Here is a 22,671-nt window from a genome sequence, read left to right as displayed (position 1 = left end):
CTTCCTTTGTCATTTCTGCGTTCTGAGCTTTGTGCCTGACAAGATAGCACCTTGAAGATGCTCCCATATGTTAACATTTTACTGACCATCAACATCTTGGAAGATACTATTTGTGTATCTGTTTGGTTTTTATTCTATTTTTATTGTATTTTCTATTGTTTTATTGTATGTTAATATTTATTGCTGTTTTATTGTGAACCGCCCAGAGTCACTTTTTGTGAGATGGGCAGTACCTAAATTTGAAATATAAATAAATAAATAACACCCACGTCCTTCCCAGATGTACCTTGGGATCCACAGGGACTAGAAACTTGCGGCTTTTCCAGATAACTCAAGTTCTACTACGAAGACTTGAATTCAATGAATTTATCCCATGTTAAGTGTTTTTAAATGCCTTAAGTCAGTGTTTCTTTTCGTTCTTCCCGCTTTTAAAAATTACGGAGGACCCCAAAAGAGCTTTTGTGTTGGGTTATATTTATCTATATTTACCATATTTAAAATTGACATATTCATAGAATATTTATTGAATCATATAAAAATAACAATATTAAACCCATTAGATATTAACATAAATGAAATACTTTTCATGGAAAAAAACCCCTGTATTTTTTAATAAATAAAAAATAATAATGAGAAGAGTGCCTTTAAAAATTTTTTTTTGCAAATATCTTCAATATCTGGCAAATAATTTTGATTTTGCAGACCCCTAAGAGGGCCTTGGGGGACCCCTGGGGGTCCTTGGACCACACTTTAAGAAACACTGCCCTAGGTCATCCTTCTCTCAATTGGCACCCTCCAGGTGTGCTGGACTAAAGTTACAAATCCTAACTTGACCATAGCCCACGTTGACTTTTGGGGAGAGGAAAATAAAATATGATGCTCCAACCGGAGTAGAAAATTTCAGATCTCTGTTTCTCGGGTCCTACTAAAGAAATATTTTTTAAAAATCTCAAAACCACGTGTACCTTGAATTTCCTAACAAGATCGCAGGTGCCTGAGTGTGTTTAATAAAAATGATAGTGTCCTAAGGGTGAATGAGTCAGATTTTCTTTTTTTGAAAGTCTCTCCTTTGCACTATCTTCATGTAGAGTGGTTGGGGAGATGGGTCTCTGTTTTGTCTGAAGGAATTGCCAACCATCTCGTCTGTGGGTGTATGCAAAGATTCAATCGGTTGGGGGAAATAACAGCAGCGTAACCTTTCCGTGCCCCCAGAAACTCACAGGAGGAAAGACAAGAGGCCCAAGTGTGTGGCTTCCACTACGGGGGATAGCAGAAGGGTATCTGTAGTTTCACAAGATAGACAGGATTCAGCCTTTGTTGTTTTCAGTGCTGGCGAAAATGTTTGTGGTTGAGAAGGAAACGTACTCTATGTTCTTTACGAGTTGGAGCAACCTGCCTCTAGCTGGTGTTCCTGGGTTGTACTGAACTACCATCCCCATCATCCTTATTCCTCAGTGGGGAAGAAAGGAATGATGCCCCGAAGCAAACGCTTGAGGCACAGCTCCCTGTTACCTCCAGATGAGATGGACCTAGAAAGGTGAACATGGACTTCAGGCTTGCACCCTGAAGGACTTCGTGGGACAAGCCGTGTCTCATTAGGAGAGCCACTGGCTTGGGTGCAGGGCATGCCAGATTTCTTCCCCATGGGACATGGTGCTGGCAAGAGAAGGCTGGATGCTGTTCAGAGTTGGAGGGGGTTTTGCTGGCTTGTTTCTTTTAGCAAGTAAAGTCATATAGCATTGACCTCTTGAGGCACATAACTTTAACTGTAAATCTGGGGTTACCCCCCTCCCCCCAATAATATGATAGGCAGTATCCCAGAAATTTAATTGTGCTTTATTTATGAGTCTTAGGTTTTCTGCTTCCAGATCATTTAATAGTTACCTGCTTTTCTTGATATGTTCTCTCTCTCACACCCTCACACACACACACACACATTCTTCATTTTCTTAGAAGTAAGTAAGATAAACAGTGTTCGTAGCTGGTCTTCCTTTACGTATTCAGCTCTCACCACATTTGCATTTCCATTGTAACTTGGTTTGAATTTCCTTGATTCAGAGTTGGGGTTGTGTTTAACTCATTTGCATATGTTCTCTTATGTGAGCTGAAGATGAGAGTGGCTTTCAGAAGGGAAGGAAATAGTGCTGAATGGCATGTCTTCTCCAACATGGTGCCCCCTACAGATATCCTGAATTACAGTGCCCATCATCCCCAGATGTCATGGCCAGGACAGCTTTGCAGTACAGGCTCTTTCTTCTCCAATCTTGATTCTCCAGATGGGTAGACTTCAGCCCCAGAAATCTTCAGTCAGCTTGGCCACTAATGAGAATTCTGGGATTTTGAAGTCCACCCTTCGAGAACATGCAGGAAGAAGAAGCACAGTCTGGATATTTTCCAGCATTTGGAAGTCTTTGGATAAGCATAGACATGGATAGCTGTGAATATTGTCCTTTGAGTTTTCTGTCTAGGAGTTTGTACTTTTATTTAAAGGAAATGCAGGCTTTGCAGCGTTCCTGCATGGAGGCCAGCCAGATGTTCTTAAAAGTCCCCTCAATCATTCAATAGGAATGTAGCTATTTTTAACAGTGCAAAAAAAGTAACTTTTGACACACCTATGCACACACACTGTTAAAGTGACTAGATGAAAGCAAGATCCTCTTGCTTCATAACTCAGTTCCAGTCGTTGCAAGGCTGCCTCCTTCCTTTCTGTTGACTCTGGTTTTAACCCCAGTGCATCCTTTCTAGCACGTGTGACCATTCTGCAGTCGTTCATCCTACAAACCATGACTCAGGGTGGTATATGGTTAGCTCTACTCTAATGCTAGAAAAATGGAACTGCCCGCTCACCCTCACGTGCTAACTTATCTTAATTTAACTGTTATGGGTTAAACCTCTTCTGAAAGCCAGAGGAGTAGATTTGAACATGTCCACACCAGAAATGCCCAGCAGAAAATACATATCTTCCATATGAAGATTTCCAACAGAGCTAAGACTTCTTGCAGGTTTCCACTGACTAGTTCTGCACTTGGAGTCAGGTTTTCAGCCAAGCTTTTATCATTTGCCAGTTCTTCAGTGTTGCCTTACAGAATTGGTAAAAGGAATGGAGAATACTTTTTTTTAGCTGTTGAGGTCTTCATTCATAATCACTGTTGCTGTAGTAGGGGATGTCAAAGAAGAATATGGAGAAGAGCCCGCCCTGCCTGCCTGCCTGCCTGCCTGCCTGCCTGCCTGCCTGCCTGCCTGCCTGCCTGCCTTCCTTCCTTCCTTCCTTCCTTCCTTCCTTCCTTCCTTCCTTCCTTCCTTCCTTCCTTCCTTCCTTCCTTCCTTCCTTCCTTCCTTCCTTCCTTCCTTCCTTCCTTCCTTCCTTCCTTCCTTCCTTCTGCCTCTTCTTGGGGATTGCCAAGAGCAAAAAGGATTTCACTTGTCAAAAACCTGAACTTGGAGGGGTCTTTGTACAAGAGGAGGGGAAGTTTGGTCTTTCGGTATAGTTAACAAGAATTGAACTTGAGATTTGCATGCCAAGTTTTCACCCTACCACTATCACTTTATATTTCTTGCTCGGTCTTTGGTAGAGGAATTTGTCCTTGTGCATCTTCTGAAAGAAACACCTTAATATTTCCCTTGGATTAATTGAAGTTACTCAAATTTGGGAGGTTTCTGGGGTTCTTCTGTGGTGACCTTCGAAGAAACTAAGTGCAGACTCTTTCACTCAGTACCATTGATGAATCAAGACTTGTGCCTGCAAGATAGCATCTCTCATTAACCAAAGGCGGAAATTAATAAATGGCTGCAAACGTCTGAGAGCTATATTTACATGCCAGCACCTTTGTAACTTAGGGGTGAGGCGTAAAAGAAAACTTTCATAAGTTTCTTCGTGGAAGTTTGCTAACCAGACACCTAAAGAGAACTTGCAGGCAAGGATATCAAGAAAAATGTAGTGAACCGTAAAGATTTAAATTCCATGGTGGGACTTCAGACGACAGTCTGTCATCTTCCAGCGAGCATGCCTGAACGTTCTTGATTTATGTGATCAAATTCTGAATGCAGCCCTTAGAACTGCATTCTGAGCTGGATGTGAGTCAGCAGCGTGGTGTGGCTGCCCCAACGGCAACGGCAGTTTAGGTTGTATCAACAGAAGTGTAATTTCCAAACCATGGGAAGTAATAGTTACATTAATTTGGCATAGTCAGACCCTACCTTGAGGACTGTGCCCAATTCTGGATACCACATTTTAAGAAAAATTGGGAGGAACCACGGAACAAATGCAGGGAAGGGCAACAGATGTGAACTGTCACCCTCTGGAGGAGATGGGCGGCATATAAATTTAATAAATAAAAATAAAGAAATAAATAAACTGGAGCGGTAAACTAAATGTACGTCCTACTCTAGAATTCTGCAGCGCCGAAGTCTCAAGTCAAGCTCTGCTGGGGACTCATGTGGTGGTTTTCTTGACAGCAATACGGAAGTGATTTGGCGTCGCCTTCTATAGTTAATCTATTACCCTGCGTTTGTTTTTTGCTACTAATATCTATATGTACAGGTACTCCCCAGGTTTACAGACGACCCATAGTTAAGAACGGAGCCTATTGTAGCAAAATTCAAGTTAAATACACAACAATTCAAGTTAAATGCACAATGGTTCGAGTTCATTACACAATACTATTTAAACAGTATGATACAATAATACTGTTCTGGCTTACATACACATTCAACTTAAGGACAGATCTTAGGAACAGAACTCGTCATTAAATTGGGGACTACCTGTACTCCACTTTCTACAGCAAATGTCCCCAGAGTTGTTTTTCACCCCTGTAGTAAGGCATTCAGAATGCATAAAATGACCAGAAGGTATTCTGTCTATTTGAAGGTCCCCAGTTTGGGAAAGGCTGGTGTAGTGAAAAAGTGGGAGAAGATTGAATCCCAAATGGGTTTCCTTGTCTCTGAAATGAGAGCATGAATGCATGCCACAACCAGAAAGGATCTGTTGGTTCGATCGATCGATTTCTAAAGCTACCACCTTGCTGATGCCTCTGGGTGGCTTACAGAGGATTAAAACGATCAGTAAAAAAACAATAGCAGTGAAAGAGGATCATGCCAGGGAGGAGAAAAACAAGATCAAATATGCAACAGTTAAAAGGTTACATGACAATCACGTCGCTGTCAGTGAGGCCACATACACCCTCTCAGCCCAGTGCCTGTTGGTGGCACCAGGTCTTATATGCCTTCCTAAAAAGCAGCAGGATCAGGGTTGCCTAGGCCTACAGAGAAGACATGCCTCTTGGCCCATGAGATGACATTGCTTTCTAAATGGCTACCAGCACTTTGCACTGCACCCAGGAAACTACTGATAGCCAGGGCAGCTCATGAAGTAGCAGTGTTACATGAGCGTACGGAAGTGTGTCCATCGTTGTTGTCACTACTGCATTTTGGACCACTGTAGTTTCCAAGTAATCTTCAAGGGCAACCTCAGGTAAGGCATATTGTAGCAACCACCTGCAAGGCAATTAAAGGAAGAACTCATGGAATGGGCCTTGTGGGCATACAAGACAAATCGATACAAAGGTCCTCCTGCCATATCTGTTACCTGCTTTTCAAGGAAGAGCTCTCAGTCCAGGAGGACCTGCAAACTGCATATCCCTTCCATCCGGGGAAGTGCCACCTGTAATGGTATGTGGGAACAGCCTTGGAAGACAGCGGGAAGAGCCACAGCCAGGGGGGCGGTCTGATAAAGGGCAACTTAGCCTACAACAGGAATGTGGGCATGGCAAACATCTAAGAAGAGACTCTCCCTAGTTTCTTGGGCTGCAAAGGCGACGGGGGAGAAACATACTTTCAGACTTGCAAGATTCTGTTAATGTAACCTTACAATAAAGCATATTTAGTTCATCTGGGCATGCTTCCTGCCAGCACTACCTTGCAAGGCTGACACCACCCCATCTAGTATTAGTTGGAAACAATTGGTGTTGCTTCTAGAAAGCTTTCATCTCAGCTCCCAGAAAGAAGTCATTTGGATCAGAGCTTTGTCAAGGGGAATAGTTGGGGAGCAAGTTGCCTGGTTCAGTCAAGGTCACAACCAGTCCTTTAACTCAGATTCGGAAACAAACTGGCCCGAAAGAGCGATGTTTCAGAAGGGGTGTGACGCCTTCTCGCACCTGTTATTAAGGGACTGTTGCTGTTTCGTTCCAGCTGAAGTTTCCAGATAGCTTTCAAAGACAGCCTTTTCAGATCTAAGTCTTTTCAGGCTCCTTGACACCCTGTAGCCGGGGGAGTGGGGGGGGGGGTTGTGCATCATTTCATGGGATCTTATATTGGTGTTATAGACTGGCTTAAGCATACCGTCACCTGATAAGAGTGTAAGCTCCATAGTGGGGAATTACATTGCATTTCTCCTTGTGCATTTCATCTCTGACATCTTGGGCAACGCTGGGATTTATAAAATATAAACCCTTTGTGATGGTTGCATCAGTATAGCTCTAATAAGCAGGGTCCCTGATTGTGTGGACAGCTGCCTTTGTGTTCAGGTGAACACAAGCACAGCAGGATTTCAGTCCTGGCAAGCACGTTCAGAAAGCCAGTGAGGGATACAGTGATAGTTTGGGTCCACGTACGCAGCCCTGATGCAGGCCCAGTTTCAAGCCCTTCCATGTTGAAGTGGGCCCCTTGGTGAATTTAAAAAGAACGAACTGGTTTTGAAGGTGGCAGAAAAGGAAATACAACAGCCAAGCCCAGGAGGTACCTCCAAGGGGACTCTTCTTGCTCTCCTTTCTACAAAGTTGTTGTCAAAGTTTCCTGCTCTCATCTTGTTTCCTAAGAAGAGTGATTTGCATAGATTTTTAATTTTGATATAAGCTGCTGCTGGTAGATTTTCCTTACTTCTCTGCAGAATCAGATACTAATAATTTCAGTGTTCAATCAAGATTTTGTGGTTTCCTGAGCTCTTTGTTCTTTGACTTCCTTGCCTTAAATAAGTAATCCCAGTGGCTATTTAGCCCATTTGGAGAGTTGTTTCCATGAGGTGGTATGTGAGGAAGTGGGGTTGGACCATTCCATTGAAGTCATGGGGATCGATGTCTGTTAGCCTTGATGGCCTCTGAAGGCCATCTGCTGGGAGAGTAATGGGGTTTCTGGTGCAGTTGTTTGGCCACTGTGAGAAGAGATTGCTGGATTAGATGGACCAGGGGTTCAATCCAGCAGGGCACTGCTTATGTCCTTGTGTTCTTCAATTTCAGACTGATGGAAAGAGAAAGACCATGACTGTTAATTCTAGCCTCAGGGTCATGGCTCTCCTCATGTCAATGTATTTGATCCTCAAGGAACTTGACATAGTTTTCCAAAGATTGGACCCCATTCATGCCCTGCCAAGACCTGTGTTTGCTCAGAGTCAGCAGGGTGACTGCATCAGCCCCTCTTGTGGAAACGAGGAGCTATTATCTCTTTTCCTCCCAGTGTTCCCTCAAAAGCAGCAAAAGGGATAAGAAAATCTTTTTAAAATAAAGTAGCTCAGCTTGTCCATGAAGGCAGCACTACTTAAAAAACAATTGTCTTTTGTTTCAGGGTGGGGGAAGTACCAATTTTTTCTGCCCCTGGAAGCTAATCCCACATGTGCCATGAATAAATGGATTTAGTCTGTGAGTTTCCATTTTGAGATTAATTTTATGCTGCAACCTTGTTGCTGAAACATCTAACCTAAATTAGACACTACCTACTATCTACCTACTTGCTTCTTCCCTGTTCCCTCATGATTGTCCGTTCTGGTTTGGGCTGCTGGAAGTTGTAATTCAGCAACATGTGGAGAGCCATAGGAGGCTTGTTAGCAAACGTACCTAAGTTGGGTTGTGAGGGTAGGCCTTGCCGTTGTCCATTCAGCTCCCACCACCATAATTCCTTGGAACAGTTACTTTTCATTTGCAGATCTGTTTTCCTTCTTTCATCCAGTTAATGTTTCTTTCCCACACTCCTTCAGTATATTTTCATTATTTCTTCACAATGGCTGTGCATCTCGCACATGGGCTCTGCTCCTTCCTGGAGCACAGTTCTACCCTGGTTTAAAGCAAAGAGCTAAGACTGTTCTGTCAGCCCACCAGACTGCCCAGTTACTCCATGTTTTAAGGGCATTTTTTCTGGGTACTTAGTTGGGGATCCCAATAAAGAATGCTAAGGTTATGGGCATTACACAGACTCTGTCCCTAAAAAGGGCTCAGCATCTTCTTCTTTCCTCCAATTCTGGTTTGGCATGGAGTAAAAATTTTGAAAAAGCATTACAGAAGTAGGCAATAGCAAACCACTCCTGTACTAATGCCAAGAGAGCTACATGGATGAAAGCATAGAGTGCAGATCATAGCAAGTAGTTGTTCCATTCTGCTCTGCCCTGGTCAGTTCCCATTTGCAATGCTGTGTTCAGTTCTGGGCACCACATTTCAAAAAAGGCAATGATCAACTGGAACAAGTTCTGTGAGGCTACCAAAATGGTGAAGGGTCTGGAAACCAAGCCCTACTAAGAATGGTTGAAGAATCTGGGTATGATTAGCCTACATAAAAGATGACTAAAGGGTAATAAGATAGTAGTCTTCAAATATCTGAAGGGCTATCACAAAGAATAGGGAATGGACTTATTCTCTGTTGCCCCAGAGGGCAGAACCAGAACAAATGGGCTACAGCTACAAGGAAGGAGGTTCAGGTAGAAATCAGGAGAAATGTCTTGACTGTAGAGCTGTCAGCTATCGGAACAGGCTGCCACATGACGTTGTGAGTTTTCCTTCACTTAGGGTTTTCAAACAGGCTGGATAGTCATCTATCAAGGGTTGTTGAAGTGGATACTGCACTGAGTAGTGGGTTGGACTACGTGACATCTAACATCTTTTCCAGCTCTACAATTCTGTGAAGTCATGAGGAGTTGACCTTGAGAGCCTCTGCATTTTGATGTCAACCTGGTGCCTTCCAAATGTGCAGGGGTGGCACTGGCTGGAATTCTGGGGGTTGCTGTTAGGGCAGTGTGTGTGTGTGTGCGTGTGTGTGTGTGTGTGTGTATGAGAGAGAGAGATTCTGCATTTTACATCACTTTTAAGAAATAGTCCAGTAAGTAATGGAGGAAAGTCCAACTGATACAATTCATATCTAATCTCCCAGCTCTTTGGTGTTTAGAAATTTAGTGTGGGTTTTTTTTCTTTCTTTCTTTCTGAGAAGGTGCAGTGAGAGAAATAGAACATGGGCAAGAAGCAAGGAGTGGAAATGTAAGCCACACAATCCTGTGAGAACTGTGAGGGAGGCCCGCACAGTACTGTTTTGTTATGCTGGGGATCTTCTAGGGGTTACCCTTATTTCACATTAACACCTGGGGGAATATTCTGTAGAGGTCACACTTTAAAAAAAAAACATGCATAGAGTCCACACCAAGTTCAGCAGAAGTTGCTGGAAAGAAGAGAGCTGCTTTTAGTAGGGGCCTGAGGTTGAAAAGTCCTCAAGGAATCCAGAAAGCAAAACAAATGGTGGGCTAAAAATAGCTCTGATTTTTAAACGCAGTCAACGTCGGAAGGCCAGTTTTGTTTCAGATGACGTTTGCTAAGAAACATGTTGAAGCACAGAGGCAGATTCTGCCGTTCCTGGCAACCGTGGGGCAGGAAAGCGTGTTTTCCTTGGATGTTGACTACGTATTCTTTGGCTGTGATGAAGCGTTCCAGGATTTGGGGAATGCCCTTCAGCAAATGAAACTGCATCAAGTTGCAGGTGGGACTGGGGAGCGGATCAAAAAGTAAAGGAAGACAGTACCTTTAGCAGGACTTACTATAAGTTCATCGTGTTGGGGCATACCGTTTCCATTGGCTTGAGGGCCAATGCAGGCTTTGTTTGGCAGATGGAGGGCCACAGTCCAAAAGTGGACAGGACCGGAGGCCAGGTGGGGAGGCGGGTTTAGGCATTTTAAGTGGAATGGATGCCTCCTGCATCTCCAAACCTTAAGGCAACTATTTGAATCTTAACCCTCTCCCAAATGTGGGAAGAGCCCTCCCCCGCATTTTTGTTCCTGCTTATTCTGCCCCCCCCCCCCAAGGATGCAGGTGGGCCACACTTTTTCAACCCAGCCCTTAAAAAAGATGGCTTGACTTTTAGGTGTGGGTGTAAGAAAAATGCAAGTCCTCCAAAGGTGCTGGGTTTGCAGCCATCAAACATAGCTACTTGTCAGCATAATACAATCAGGAGGCCTTGTTGCATTGACAAATAGGGCAAGAGCAGAGGCCTCTTGCTCCCAGATCTGCAGCCACTAGAGTTATACCTGAAGAGGTTTTTTGTCATTCAGAAGTAGGTCTCACTCACTCTTCTACAAATGTCTATTTCTTGTGAAGTCACAGGTCCAAGCCACTAGAGTTAATATCTGAAGAGATTTTTTATTCAGAAGTAGGTCTCGCTGGCCCTTCCACAAATGTCTGCCTACGGTGTTTCTTGCTAAGGTCCAGGCTTCTGGTGATTTATGCTTCTGCTCTTAGTACAGATACTGCACACTGGATGACAGAAACCTACTCCTGTAGTGCCACCAGGTCACAAAGACCCTTTTCAAGACTGGGACCAAGTCCACTGAATTTACTTTGGGGAGGAGGGTCCCCCTCTCTCTTCATATGGCAGAGCTGTCCAAAGCCGTTGAGAATGACGGATCATTTCAGGAAGGCCAACCATTAGTACAGATTGTATATTTTCGTCTTTCAAAGTAATCTTACTTGGTTGGTCTTAGCCAGGCAGTCAGTAGATGTAAGATGGAGTAGGCCACCTGTTTTGGACTAGGGACACATTTGACATGTTAAGAGCATGTGCTGGCCATCTGATAAAATGGCCATATGTGAGCCAGCAACTTACCCGGCAAAGATGGGCATTTCAGTCTGAAGAAACTTACTAATAGGCAAACAGTTCTTGGGGATATTCCCTGTTATTCCAGCAAGGCCTTTGTGGGGCCCAAAGACATTCTTGCAAGCACTGGTGCCTGTGGGAAGAAAGTGTCAAAGAAGTCAAGATGGTGGCTGCAGCCATGCAGTTGAAGCCCCACGTCTTTTTTTATATGCACTGTGACTTGTTGGATAGACACGGACACCCAAGGACGTTTCTGCCTGCAAATAAACCCGAAGCTAGCAAGACTGCTTTGCTTTGGGATGGGAATGAGGTAGGTGCCAGGAGAACAGACCGGAGCAGGGGAGTGTCTAAGGCAGTGTTTCTCAACTTTGGCAACTTGAAGATGTGTGGACTTCAACTCCCAGAATTCCCCAGCCAGCATGCTGGCTGGGGAATTCTGGGAGTTGAAGTCCACAGGTAACCTGGTCTAGGGGTATCACATAACCTAATCTGGATTTGAGACTTCTGAGTCCAGTTCCACTAAGGCCAAGGACATCTGCAGTGGCCCAGTAGAACGACATCCTCGTAGTAACATTTGGCCTTCTGCTTTTTCTCCTCTACAACTTGCACTGTCTTTCCCAACAAGAGAAATACGATTTAGCATGAAATAAGTTAACGGGCTTTCATTCCTGACTACTCACTCTCTAGCCCTGAATTCTGCCTTTGGATTAGAAAGCGGAGTTTATGCTCCGTCTTCCTTTTTTTCTGGAGGAAACGGTAGTTGGGTTCTCGCAGCCGTGGTGGATCCCCTGCAGCCTCCATGGGTTAATTTTGCACTGTGGCTTCTGTCGCTTTGCCCTCCTGGGCCAGCCCCTACCTGAACGGCTGGGATTTTCATAAAACAACAGCTTGCTTTAAAGAAACGGGAACAAGCGCTTTTCCTGCCAAGAATGGAAGAGATCAAGGGCTGTTCTTTTTTATAGGTGCCATTCCAGTCAGCTGAGTAACTTGGCAATCCACCGAGTGGGCCGGCAACCACAGAAGCCCATCGGTGTTTCTGCCCCCCCCCTTGTTCCTTTTCATGTCCCTCAAGAAGGCGCCACCTGAGAATACCCACAAATCCAAATCAAGTCTGCTAGTCCTTTGAGGCAGACCTGAACAGGTTCGAAAGGTACTCTGCCTGCCAGGAATAGCAAAAGTTAGGGTAGTCAGCTTTGCCAGCATCTAGTACCTTCTGTGTGCGCGCACACACACGCGCGCACATGCCTTTGAGTCAGTTTTTGACTTCTGGCGACTGCCTGGACAAGTCCCTGCAGTTTTCTTGGCAAGGTTTCAGAAGTGGTTTGCCCTGGCCTCCTCCTTCCTAGGGCTGAAAGAGAGGGACTGGCCCAAGGTCATCCAGCTGGCTTCGTGCCCAAAGCAGGACTAGAACTCATTATTTCATTATTCTTCCATCAGGAGTTTAATGTATTGCATTTTAATTGTATGTCTTGATTGGCCAATGGCTGTAATAAAATTTGTTGTTTTCAATAACTAGTACAGACTGGTGAGCATCGTGATGTAGCAGTGGCTCTTAGCTTATGTGTTGATATCTCCTTGTATCCCATGGGTTTTTTCCCCACAGGGTCACAGTAGATCCACCCTGAGTCCCTGGGTAGTTTGGGGTCAGTCATTCTCACTCAGCTCAACAGACATCACAGGATTGTTGTGCAGAAAAATGGGAGGGTTGTGGGATATAGTCCTAACAAATAATGTTGAAAAATCATTGCATGTCTTCTAAATGGTATACTTGAGGTGAATCTGTATCAGGATTCTTTTTCTTCTGCTGCTTTTTGCAGGTTTTGGAGCAATGCACGATGGCCAGAGAGACCCCCATTAGACAAGTGTTGGAAATGACATGATGGAATTAGAAAGAGAGATGGCTCTGGGTGGCTCGCAACAATCAAACAAATTAAGGTAAAACATAAGATAAAGATAAAAGATGGCAAGCGTGATGAAGCAAGGGGTCTCACTCACCCTTGTCGAAGGCCTTGATGAAGAGCTAGGTCTTCACGGCTCTTCTAAACAACAGCACAGTGGGGGCCATCTGGATATCCCAGGGAATCTCATTTCAGAGGGCAGATACTGCTACAAAGAAGGCATGCTTCTGGGGTCCTGAGAAGGACAATGTTTAACTGAAGAAACACGGAGTGTGCCAACCCTGCAAGATCAAATCAGCTGGGCAGATGTTATGGGAAACAGGCGGTCCTTCAAGTACAGGCATCCCAGAGAGATGTTATCTGACCTTCACTAGCATATATCCACTAAAGGTTCTGAATTGGTACCAATCACTTCTAGGGAACGTTTTCTAATACTCAACTGGAATCTGCCTTCTTCTGACTTAAATTCATTATTTTGCATTCTCCACTTTGAAATGACAGAGAACAAGTCTTGACCTTCTCTGTGACCCTCTCAAGACTAAACAAATCCAGCTTCTTTAATATTCTAGATTAGAATCCTGTAATTCATAGGATTTAGGTTCTACTCCCCTGATCATCCTCAAGATCCTTCTCTGAGCTTGTTCTATTTTCTCTGAATCCGTCTTAATGTACAATGCCGCAAACTGAACCCAGCACTCGAGGTGGGATCTGACCAAAACAGAAAAAGTGGAATGGTGGTGATTTGGAAATTACAAATTGATGCAGCTTCAAATCACATTTGTCTTTTTGCAGACCCATCACATTTGTGGCTCATATTCAGTTACTTTTACCTAATGTGTTGATCATCTTTAAATTTCCAAATAACAGAATCTATCCAAGTTAGTATTGGAAACAGAATACAGGACTGTATGATATTTAATTTGGTAGAGAATTTGATGGAAGCTACAAAGACAAATAATCTTGTCTATCCCTTCAGTTGGTGGCTTTTCTCTTTTTCTTCATTTTCTAGGGTCCAATTCCCTTCTTATTGAAATTCAACTTGGAGACTTCCCAGCTAAAGATATTAGAGGAATCAAGGGTAAGTAAACACTTGTTTGTCATCAGAATTACAGTGTTTGGGCAATTGTTTAGATTAATTGGTTCAGTTTATTCAAAGCTATTGACTAAATCATGTGGACCACCTAACTGGGCCACAAATTTATCTTGAAGTATTACTATTTAATTAATGCAACTGATGACATAGTGTGAGGCCCAGCCCAAGAACAGTGGTGAAACAGTCCAGTTGAGTTAAGTTCCTTTATTAGCTTACACCTATAGACAGAATCTAAAACTGTACTACTGCAACAAATGGATGTACCCTGGGAGATCCTAGAAGTGGCTATCCTGAACTTCTTTTGCTTCCCACACTCCTCCTGTGGACTGTGTTGTCTTGTCTCTTTTCCTCTCCTGGAATGCACCCCCTCCTTCCTGATAGCCTTGATCTCTGCTTCTATCCTCCACATCACCCTCCTCTTCGTAGATACCTTCCATTACACATAGGCTGGGATGGGCAAATTAAGGAAATATCCATGCACGTTCGTCTTGATAAATGCATCACAAAAATCTATTCTTTTTCTACAAAAGGTTAACAAGTCATTTCTTTCTGAGCCAATATAGTGGTTGGAACAGGGGTGGGCAGCCTATTACCCCTGGTATCTTTTGTACTAAAGTTTCTATAATTCTTGCCTACTGACTCGGGCTGATGAGAACCATACTTTAAAATAGTTGAAGGACATCAGGTTTCATCCCCCTTTGTAAGATGGTGAGACTGCAATGAGAAGGATGTTGATCAGAGCCCTTTGGAGCTTTAGTTTCTTGAGGTCTGATCCCTCAGCCTGATCAACCATATGGGGTTGTGAGGAGAAAATAGAGAACAGAACAAATGTCTTCAACTGCTTAGTGAAAAAGTAGCCGACAAACGTAACAACTGTTATTAGAATAAATGGGGAGCACGCCCCTTTCCCAGATCTCTCCTTCACAAGAGGAATTTCTTCTGTAGCAATTTGAGTTGTGTAGTCTTACAATCTAAAATCAAGGAAAAGAGTTTTGTTTTTTCACATCAGAATTATTGTTTAATTCCTATCTAAACTGGTCAGTTTGTCTGGAGCAGACAAATCAGTTAAAGGAATTAATTAGCTGGCGTTGCTTGAAACTACAGCAAAATTGACCAAGGGAATTATTTTTTAAATTTTCCCTTTTGCAAATTTGCTATTGAAATTCTAAAATTTCAACGGCAAACTATGGAAGAACAGTTAAACAGCTTTTTGCAGCCTGGTTGGATGGCATTTGCAGCTTTGTCCTTCCCAGGGCTTTGCTATCCTCATATCCTGAGAGAACAGACCAGGAGTTCCTTGGCCCTGGATTTCTACACGTCTTATTTCCATACATTCACTAATTCCTTCCAGTGGTCACAGCTGACATCATTGCAGTAGTAGTAATGGTACAAAACGTGATGTATGAGAACTACTCATCACTATTAAGTGGAAAAGAATCTCAGTATGAGTAGCGGAAAACCCAACCTTCTCCTTTCACATCTCCCCAAACCTGTGTTTGCTTGAAGGGAACCTTGTAAGCCCTGATACCACCGTTTGGTGCTTCCCCTGTAGAAGTGTCAGTATTCAAATACACATCTTGGACTTGTTACCCTTTTGCAAATTTGTAGCAGCCAAAGAAAGGGGGTTTCCAGCCAAATTGTTTGTTCTTAGTAAGCTAACCTTTAAATATATATCTTGTGGGTTAAAACTGTGAACTATAAGTAGTCATTCAAACACTGGGAGAAAAGCTTTTTTCTTTTTCTTTTCTTTTTTAAGGCAAAACTAACATGCCAGGTTTGTTTCTGAGAAGTGAAGCAAACTTCCCCCAAGTCTTTATGTATTTTAATCTGCTCAGGTAATCAGTCTTCAACTTAAATCTTTTTTCAGCATGGCTGAATTCTTTCATTCAACCCAATTCTCCCCTCGGTTGAGTTTTGAAGGATTATAAAAGTTCTGGGCAATATTGCATCTCCTGGTCTTCAAAAGAGCTTTGTGGTCTGCGGTTTCAGCAGTTGGACAGAAAGATTGAATCAAAGGGTGCAGGGTAAATTAGGGTATACTCATTGTATGATCTGTGCTGCCTGTTAAATGCGTATTCAGAAGTCCCTCTCATGGTCTACCATGGAAGTTGCTTCCAGTAATCTTTAGGAGGGCAGCCTAGAAACCTCACAAAAGCTGCCTGAAACCAAGTCAAGTCATTAGATCTGCTAACGTGGTTGTCACCAGCCTTTGCCTCAACCCAGAACTCAGTAGAAAGTTCCTGTGGTTCTGAGCACTGAGCATATTAGCTATTGTTGCTCCCCCATCCCCAAACCAAAAACACCCTAAACTAGTGTGCTGCCATTTCCTTCTGGCTGATGAGTCTAAGCTCACTGGCTGGATTCATCTCTTACCTTCAGCTTGATGTTCCTACCACAGTGTCAGTCTAAAGCAGTGTTTCTCAATCTTGGCTACTTTAAGATGTGTGGACTCAGCTAGCTGAGGAATTCTGGGAGTTGAAGTCCACACACCTTAATCCCTAGACCCTGGTTATTTAAGGGACCACCTTCAGGCAGAGTGGGTGTGATTCAGATCCCATTGACCAGAGTCACCTGTTGGGGGAGATGGGTGGCATACAAGTCTGAAAATAAAATAAAAAAATAAAAATAAAAAATAAATAAAATAAAGATGTCATCTAGCAGGACCAAGGAAGTGTGTCTTTTCTGTTATAGTGCCTGTCCTCTGGAATGATATCCTCCCCCCTGCCCAGCCTCCAGAGATCCAGTTGGCTCCCACCCTGAGGACATTCAGAACTATTAAAGGCCTGACTCTTCTCCCAGGCCTTGGGGCAGGGTGATATTTGAGCCCATCAGATGGGTTTTTTATTTATGTTTATTTTCCAGCAACATGATCTTTTTTCCCCTCTCTCTTTTTCTGAACTTTTTTTTAAAACTCTAAGCTGCCCAGAATCTCTAGGAGGCGGGCAACTTCTAAACTGTATGCATATAAATAAATAAATTCTGGTAAAGTAAGATGGTGAGACTTGAACAAAACAATGGTAAGTTTTGCTACACTCTAATTTTAAGGCCTTTCAGCATGTATTGTCTGGATTTCCAGAGGAACAAATGTGTTATGCTGGACTGCATCCAAATCAAGAATTAATAATTAATTAGAGCCAACCTAGTGCCCTCCAGGTATTTGGGAACACAGCCCCATAGTTCTGTCTCTTATCCTCAGGTGAAGGAAATGCAGTATCCCATGTAACTGATGAAATTAACTCAGTTATGTGAAAATTGACAGGATTAGAAACTGGTTCCTTCCAGATGTTTTAGGCGACAGTTCTTCTAAGCTCCAGCCAACAATATCCAGTGATTAGAAGTTGCCGTATATCTGAAGTATATCTGGTTACTTTATCACAAGAGGACTTTATCTCTTGTCACTAATATTTGCTTCAGTTCTTCTGATTCCTTTTCCTGGAAAAAAAAAAATTGTCTCTGCATGGAAAATTGAGCCTTACAGATTCTGAAGTAAAGGCAGCCTCAGAGCATTGTGTTCCTCTGTGATGTCCTTATCCTCCTTTAATCCTCCTTTTACTTTCTTACAGAACCCAAGTTAATAAATCCACACCTTTTGATATTTTTATTCAGCAATTTCACACTAGAGCCGCTCTTTGCAAATCCCTTGTATAGGACATCCACTTAACATCAGTTGTCGATTGATCAATTGGATTTAAAGTGTTTTTACTCTGCTTCAGCCATAAAATCCTTTAAAGTAATCAATAAAAAATGGCAGCCTGTGTCCATAGGTTTACAACCTAAGGAGAAAGGGAAGTGGGCCTTAGGAAGAAAGAAGCAGAATTCTTGCACCAGTAAGTTAAATAATACATAATTTTCAGCAATTCACAGAAAGCGGGGAAAGACAGAGATACCGTGTTGGAGCTGAATGGCTTCATAAAACAGACCATTCCACTGCTGGTTTCTGAATATTGCCAATCAAATATTAACCATTTGTTCTTTCCTGTGAAGCCTGTCATTTATTCTGTGTGGGATGCAAAAAGACATTTCTGGTGGATGATGAAATATGTAGCATTAGAAAATGAATGGGTCAAAGAATCAATGATATAGTGGCTGATTAGATATAGAGACAGAATTAGAATTCGAGTTAGCCGCAAGAACTTGGTAACCTCCCATTCCATTTTCTTTCAAATAGGGAATCAGCAGTAATATAACTTAATCTTTGTTTCTCTTTTTGTTCTTTTCTCTTTTTTAACAGGCAGACTTTACCAGTGCAGTAAAGATCGGCATTTTGCAGGCCAGATCCAAACCAGTAATCCACATTTTATGGACTATCAACCTGGGAAGAGTTGTGAAATTCAAGGTGCCAAGGATGACTGTTGAATTTCAGAGCACAGAGCAGTTTGTGAGCACATTAATTGTAACAATTACTACAATAAAGCACATGAAGAATCTTGAACATTCTGATGCTTTGTGTACAAGCATTGCATATTGGCTAACTATTTATTTGTCAAACAGGAACTAGGTTCATAGTACCAGATGACTATCTGGTGACAGCTAATGAATAAGATGGCAGGGCTGGATGTGGTGGGAAATGTGCCCATAGATATCTCTCCTGGTGCCCAGTGCGTTCTCTGCTCCATGTAACCATGATTGTTTAGAGTTCCCTATGATATGAGTCCATGGGCCCCATATGTATTCTAAGAAGATCAACTGTATGGATAATAGCAGACCAGGACTTTGAAAATACCTTGAAAGGGTGTCCCCTTGCTGAGAAAACAATGCTAACAAAACATGGTCCTTCCAGAAAGCAGTCAAGACCTGGCTCTGCCAACTGGCATGGGGCAAAAAAAGGGGCAACCAACCCTGGGGGTGGCCAGCACCTTGAAGATGCTCCCATATGTTAACATCTTCATGATCATCAACATCTTGGAAGATATTATTATTTGCATATGTGTTTGGTTTTATTCTATTTTTACTGTATTTTTATATTGTTTTTATTGTATTTTAATTAATATTATTGTTGTTTTATCGTGAACCGCCCAGAGTCACTTTTTAATGAGATGGGCAGTATCTAAATTTGAACTATAAATATAAAGGGTAGGGATGGCATGGTGGGGAGCACCCCAAGGGGCTAGAAATGGTGAGGGAAATAATTTCACCATTTGTCATCTGGGAAATCTGTGTCTCCCAACTGGTCAAATTTAATTTGGATAGACAACCTCTCCCTGAACTTCCCCCAAGCCTATCTGCACTGCAACTTTTTGTATGACATGCTCACAGAATTCCAGATGCACCACCACTGATCCCCAACAGTTGCCTGCCCCTGCTTTCAAAGAGAACCTACTGATACTTAAAGGAGATGACATTCCACCAGAGCTCTTTCTTTTGAAGGTGGACCTCTCTTGCTCAGTTGCAGAGATGGTTGACCATGCATATTATTAGAGATGTGGCAATTGCTTTTGCTTTGACCTGTCAATTCAGAGCATTGAGCCAATTTGGCACTTGGATCTGAACCATCAATCCAATTTGGAGGATCTTTGTGCAACTCTAGTATATACAAGAGTTTGAAACAGAAAAATAGGAGCTGAGAGTTTTTAGTGGAAATGGGAGAAGACAACCTTGGGGCGCAGACCAAATTGCTTTCTAGCAGATCTCTCTTATGAGAGGGGGGCTGGATCTCTGCTTACACTCTCCTACTAGATCTGAAAGTATTATAGGGGCACCTGAAGACTCCAGTACTGTCATGGAAAGAAAGGAACCAACTGACCTTTATAAGAGGTCAAATCATTGCCAGAATTAGAGACTGTGGATCAGCAAACGTTTTCCCATGTTAATTTGTATAGCAGAAGCAACACATTTTCTACCCCCCGAAACTAGGTTGCTGCAAAAATAGGCTTGGAGGAAAACCAGGAACAGATAAATGAGCAAAAGGAATTTGTGACCTTGGTAGTGGTGCTGATGGTCAGGGCACATGTTTGGAGAATCTGAATAAACATGAAGTAGATCTTGCCAGCCCAAGGTTGTGTAAATATTATGTTCCCCTTTCATTCTCCCTACCACCTGATAGGATAGATGGGGCTGAGTAATTAAGAAGGAAGCTTTTTAGGTCAAGTCAGACGGTCCAAATACTGTTTGCTCTGGTTAGCAGTGATTTTGCAAGGTCTGAATCAGAGATAGGTAGAAAGCTATTGGAGGTAAGAGGATTCCGGGATGGTATGAAAGACCATCTCAGAACCTCCCATGTCTGAGGATTGGACTAGATGACATCAAAGGTCCCTTCCAACTCTGTGATTCTATGAACTTCTTTAAACGAGATTGAAACTGGAAGTGTCCACCTACGAAATCTGTCACGGCTGTGGGGTGACCCTGAGCGACTGCAGCCAACTCAGTGATCCTTGAGTAACTAAGTTTTCATAGATGATCAAAGCTATACCATCCAAGCAGCAAGGCCTCACAAAGAGTGCCTACAGAAAAGGTAGAGTGAGATATATGGGCAGGAGAGATGATTGTTCTCCATTTGCTTCACTTACATCATCATGGCTTGCTTACCCGATCATTTGTCTCTGGTCCTGAAAGTGCTGTGATTCACTGGCTCTAGAAGATGGCTCAACAAGCTGAAATAGAATTGGGAAGTTTCATTTCTGAATAATTGTCTCCTTGTAAAAACTCCCTGCAAAAAAAAGGGGGGGTAGTTTCCCTACTGCTAGCTTTCTGCCTGCAGGAGAGTTCAACGCTGTCACTACTGCACCACCAAGCAGCAAGTCCACATAAAAAGTGCATATAGAAAGGGCAGAGCAAGATAGACAGGAGGGACTGAATTAGGCGCTTCTAAAGCAGTGTCTTCCTGAATTATAAGCTGTCTGTCTGTCAGCCCTTCAAGGTAGTCCAGACCAGAAGCACAACCAGGAGTACCAGTTCTATCTTTATCGTAAGGTTATGTTGACAGAATCTTGCAAGACTGAAAGTATTTCTCCCCTCCTTTCCTTTTACTCTCTGGAAAACTAGGAAGGGTCTCTTCTGAAATGCTTCCCATGCCCTCTCTCCTTCTGTGAGATGAGATACCTTTTACACACCAGTTGTCCACTCTGTGGCTCTTCCTCCTGTCTCACAAGGTCATTCCCACACGCCTTACACTATCCCTGGTCTTAGAGATGCAACAGCTTTAACCGGTCTCCAGATCTGCAAATGTGGTGTTTGAAAGGAAATGAGGATGGTGTTGGTTAAGAGAAGGCACTCTACATGGCCAGTGTCAGCTCAATACTCAGAGCCATGCTGGGGGTCTAACTCTGCTTATCCAGTCCTAGCAGAGCACCAAAGCTGCATTGCTGAAGGAGAGTTCAGGTGTATAAAACAGTGAGATTTCATGGGCTCGTTGCATTTTTCCCAGAGAGGAGTGAGGCCTGTGATGATGATAGTCTAATCCAATGTTTCTCAACCTTGACAACTTGAAGATGTGTGGACTTCAACTCCCAGAATTCCCCAGCCAGCCTTGCTGGCTGGGGAATTCTGGGAGTTGAAGTCCACTCATCTTCAAGTTGTCAAGGTTGAGAAACACTGACTTATTAGAGGGCAGAAAGATGAAGCGAGGTGCAGGCTGGGGGATCACGGGGAGGACATGGGGAGTGTCCCATGTTTCCTTTTGCAACGGAAGAAGCCATTGAGAAAGCAAAGGAAAGGAAAGGATGGAGAGATGAAGGGCCCGCTTTGAATGGTTGCTAAGGCTGATTCAATTAGCTGTACTGAATTCAGTGTGTGTGTGTGTGTGTGTGTGTGTGTGTGTGTGTGTGTGTGTATAAATAAATAAATAAATAATATATATATATATATATTTATACACACACACACACACACACACTGAATTCAGTACAGCTAATTGAATATATATATATATTGAATATATGTATGTGTGTATGTATGTATGTATGAATGATGTGTCTGCCATGAAGCGTAAATGAGAACTCGAGAGCGTTGGCGGAAGTCAGTGTTGTTCTGCCCAAAGACCCAGCAAAGCAGAAAGATTGACCTACTTTTATCAAATCTAAAGAGATTGCCCTTTAAAGCTCTCCTTGGGTAGATATTAAGCCAGGTTTCTTCACCCTCCTGCCGACTCTTGTCTTCCCGTCTCGTCTCGTCTAGTATGAGGCTTTCTCTGCTTTTAATCTCCACCTCTGCCTGAGGCTAAATCAGAAAATGTGCCCCTCTGATTTTCTCTGTGTAGAGCGTAGCTGATGCACCGGGGCAGAGGGCATCTTTGCAAGTCAGCCAATTGTGGGTACCAACTTAGGGATTTTCTGCATTGTTACTGAACTGGATTTCTTTTTGGGTTTTAAATGCACCACAGAAATTGAAACACTTGCAAACACTCATTCAGGCCTATCCAGACTCTTTAGCATCCTGGGTGTAAAATGGGAATATTCAGGAAATTAAGGAACACCTTTCTGGACCAAAGATTCACCTACTACAGCATCATTGTTGCTATCTAGGAACAAAAGAAGGGTCCCGCTTGCCTTCTCAGCAGCTGGCATTGGAAGGCACATAAAGACCTAGTCTAATGATTTAGAAGGCTCCTTTCCTAATCTGGTGCCCTCCAGATGGGTTAGACATATGTTTTTATCATCCCCAGTCAGAGTAGGCAGTGGAGTTTGTCCAATATTTATGGCAAAATATGATGCAAACAGTGAGAAAGGGAAAGAGACGTGGAATTGGGGAATCAACAGTGACAGCTTGGGGCATAATGATCTCTGTGCAAATCACATTGTAAGATGATAAATTGTTAGGCTTCTAGAATTGTATAAACAAATAAATGGAGTTCTTGGTGGTCTCTGAGCTTGTTTATTTGCTTACAGATGTTTCATTACCCAACTAGGTAAC

General features: G+C 42.9%; 1 long non-coding RNA gene across 4 annotated transcripts in view; it reads left to right on the top strand.

Annotated features, from left to right (window-relative positions):
* LOC107326319 (uncharacterized) overlaps nucleotides 1–21,243 on the top strand; it is a 138,133-nt gene extending 116,890 nt beyond the window's left edge. For all 4 annotated transcript variants that reach the window (XR_015797555.1, XR_015797554.1, XR_015797557.1 and 1 more), the window contains 3 exons: nucleotides 12,651–12,768; nucleotides 13,741–13,809; nucleotides 18,056–21,243. This is a non-coding gene — a long non-coding RNA (uncharacterized LOC107326319). The remainder of the gene's footprint in view (nucleotides 1–12,650; nucleotides 12,769–13,740; nucleotides 13,810–18,055) is intronic.
* The last annotated feature ends 1,428 nt before the right edge of the window (nucleotides 21,244–22,671 follow it).

The sequence above is a fragment of the Python bivittatus genome, unplaced genomic scaffold, assembly GCF_059951505.1.
Source record: "Python bivittatus isolate LINGU-HERP-01145 unplaced genomic scaffold, Pbiv_v1 ctg000590_np1212, whole genome shotgun sequence".
In the NCBI taxonomy this organism is placed as follows: domain Eukaryota; kingdom Metazoa; phylum Chordata; class Lepidosauria; order Squamata; family Pythonidae; genus Python; species Python bivittatus.
Note: the sequence above shows the minus strand (reverse complement) of the source record. Positions and strands in the feature narration are given on the sequence as shown.